Source organism: Dendrobium catenatum, unplaced genomic scaffold (genome assembly GCF_001605985.2).
Source record: "Dendrobium catenatum unplaced genomic scaffold, ASM160598v2 original_scaffold_271101, whole genome shotgun sequence".
Taxonomy (NCBI): domain Eukaryota; kingdom Viridiplantae; phylum Streptophyta; class Magnoliopsida; order Asparagales; family Orchidaceae; genus Dendrobium; species Dendrobium catenatum.
In genome coordinates, this window is record NW_021589499.1 from 26,107 (window position 1) to 29,863 (window position 3,757).

At 26.6% G+C, this 3,757-nt stretch overlaps 1 pseudogene; it reads left to right on the forward strand.

Moving 5' to 3' along the window:
* Positions 1–1,880: 1,880 nt before the first annotated feature.
* Positions 1,881–2,464, forward strand: LOC110104246 (annotated as a pseudogene).
* Positions 2,465–3,757: the final 1,293 nt, after the last annotated feature.

Below are 3,757 nucleotides of genomic sequence, written 5' to 3' on the forward strand. Positions count from 1 at the left end.
ATATATTTAAAGTAATTTTTTAATTTCAAAAAATATAAAATAATTATATATTATTTTAATTATTATAATAAATAAATTAATATATATATTCATGTTTTATATGTTTTCTATAATATTTTGAAATATTTAATTTCATTTATAAAAGAAACTTTCTATCAAAATATATCAATAAAAAAATAATCAAATCTTTATTAAAAATTTATCACCTTATTTATTAATTTTTCATAGTTTAGGACTAATTTAAGGTCATAAGAAAAATATTTTTGTACAAATCCTCCATTTGATATATAAATGGAAACTAATTTTGTGTAGGGTAATAATCGAGCCAAATCTTATTTAAAAAATCTATAAAATATAATAAAAGTGGCCATATTTCTAACTTCTAGTATCTTGGCTATGAAGAAAGCTATTAGAAGTGGACAGAGAGTGATCACACAAATTAATTCTCATTTTTCATGGTATGCTTCGAAGAGGAATGTGGATAATAAATGAGCCAAATCTTACGTTCAAAACAAGGAAATGATACTAAACTTTATAAGTTGAATTGAATAAATACAAGATATTTTTAAGTTTTTTATTTAAACATGAAATTAGATAACAACATACAAACTTTTTGAATTTGCACCCAATATTATATCATATAATCATTAAAACCTTGTACAAGAAAATGCTTAGTAATCATGCTCGAACTAGCAATCAAGAGATGTGCATTTAGAAATGCAACCAAAAGACATACAAGAACTAAAAAAAATTATTTATATGTTTATATAAATAGTATAAATGTTAATGGTATATAGTATTAAAAAATATCAATTCTATTAAATAAGAAAATTAAATATATTATTCCTTCATTGAGACCACACGCATCAAATATTGGTGGCGTGGCATATAATATATAAAATAGGAAACTTTTTTTTAGGGTTGAAGACTTGGTATCCACACAATTTAGGTGTGGAAAATAGAAGATTAGTTTCAACGATATTTTTATATAGTTGCATGCCATTCATCATCTATCATTATCATCTCTATCATCAAAAGCCATTTCAAATATTACCATTGCATGTTATGTATAAGCCTCCTCTAGGATCATATGGTATATGTGCCTTCACCTTTACATGTCCTCTAACATAGGGTACATCTCCCTCTTCCTCTCCAAATATTCCAGCTAGCTTTAATAATCCATTGCCGTAGTCCAACTATTGTTGGAAAATAATCAACCTTCTCTTCAGAAAGGTAAGCATGAATTAAAAGAAACAACTCATCTTGGTGATTACTATAAAATCAAACAACTAATTTATTTTCACCTTATAATTGATATCCAAGGTGGTTGTAAAATTACGCAGTCAATCCATCTAAGTTAGGATTTGATGTGTGGGGATCAATCCTAAGCTTTAGGCTTATAAGTCCCTTAAAATTCTTGTATGATATCCAAAAGTGGCTAACCACAAGTGTACTTAACTTCAAGAGGCTATCCCTTAATGATATCAAGATTCACATTCCTAGAATTCCCAAGAAGAACAAATTGATTGATGCCATGGCTACAATAGATGTCAAGAATAAGTGGGAGAAAAGCTCTTGGGGAAGGAAATTTATTGTATTAAAGAAGAGAGCTGGACTAAATAATTTTGATAGATTCAAGGGTATGTTTGCTAAGATCAAGAGAAGATGTTCAATCCAACATGAGCCTATAAAACTATAGAAAAATGCTTCAAAGTGAGGTCCTTGAGAATTTAGGGTTAATGGTTGTTTGTTTTCGGATAGTGCTTGTTCTCATGTTCTTGAATTTCCATTATTTTACTAATAGAACAAATGTAGTTTGGTGAAAGTTTTGAACACTCGGGATTCTTAAACTTTGATATGAGCACTTTCTTTAAAAAAAAATGGGGATAGTCTGGCTCGACCCTAATGAGGTAAGCAATATATCCATTACAAACTCTCCACAAAACATTAGGAATTTGGTAAGTGATGGTTTTATTATTAAGAAACCTATGAAGATTAACTTAAGATCAAATGCTAGATGCATGGCAGAAGAAAAGAGGATGGGACGCCATTCTGGATATGGTAAGCACATGGGTACTAGGGAGGCTAGGTTGCCCACTAAGGTTCTATGGATGCGGAGGATGAGAGTTTTGAGGTGTTTACTTAGGAAATGTCGAGAAGCTAAGAAAATTGGTAAGCACATGTGCCATGATATGAATATAAAGGTGAAAGGTAATGTTTTCAAGAACAAGAGAGTTTTGATGGAGAGTATCAACAAGTCTATGGGAGAAAAGGAAAGAGAAAATATATTATTTGACTAATTTGAGGCCAAGAGGGCCAAGAGCAAGGCGAGCAGGGAGAATAAGATTTTTAGAAATGAGGAATGTCTGGCTCAGATGCTTAAGGCCTTGGAGAAAAAGAACCACTTACAGTAGCAACTATAGCTCAATTCTTTTACTCTCTCCCCAAGAAAAGAAAGAAGTGAAGCTAAGCATTAACACGGCACTTGTGAGATGATATTCTAAAACATGGAAAAAAAATATTTTGAGAACTAGTAGTTCCTAGTAGTCTAGAATATGTGAAAGATATTTTTGATATTTTCCCCATCCTTTGACAAACCTTTAAAAAAACATGGAGTTCTGGTATAAAGCAAAGTCTAATAATCTTTTTTGACTTATTTCTCTATCTTCATTGCGAACTCACATCTCAAACACATCATTCATAAAAATAGGCGCTCAAACTTTGTGCTCATATCTCAGTAATAAGACCATTTGTCATAGTTTTCTAATCTCTGTTGAGGTGTGAAGTTTTATTCCTTTAATGATTGAGAAGAATTACTAAAAAAAAAGTTATTTATATATACTTCAAATTAGTCAAAGGAAAAAAACTTTAATATTACAATACATAATTTACTTTGAATTCACATAAAATAAATAAATATTTTTGAGATATATTTTAAAATGTCAAAATATTTTCAAATATATTTTTTAAAGTAAAGAACTTATATTCAACATAATTTAAAAAACCAAATATTGAAAGTAATTTTTTATTTCAAATTATTAAAATAATATATATTAATTTAAATTTTTAGTAAATAAAATTTTATAATATAACAATTATATAGAAGCAATTAATAATTAATTTAAGACTAGAATTATAATTCATTAATTTTATACTTATTTCTTAAATAACTTGTAAAATTCCATAAGTTTCATGACAGACATTTTGAGGGAACTTTAATTTTAAATAATTAATATTTAATTAAATATTTTTTATTTTTTTAATTAAATGAAATTAATAAACTAGAATTGGTATGAAATTTAAAGTAATAAAACTTAAAAATGAATGGAACTAAGATTGTATTGGAAAGAAACTCAAAAACCTTTCGTAATGGTAATTATATCATCAATCACTTTAATTTAAGCACAAGAATCTTTCCAATCCATTTAATTAAGAAATAATATTAAATAAATTAAAACATAATTTATATTATTAATTAAAAAAATCAAAGTAATTAAATAACAACAATTTTTAAAGGATAACTGGATCACAAAATCTTCATATTTATTTGTAAATGATAAAAAGATATAATTATGATGTATCTGAAAAAAAATATTTGGTTATAATATTTTGAAATAACTAATTTCAAATAAAAATAAATTTTGACAATATATGCATATCCTAATAAAAAATTATCAACTTATTTATTAATTTTTCATATTTTAGGACTAATTTCATACCAAATTTTGTATTGTAAAAAATAAAATAAAGAGAGGGA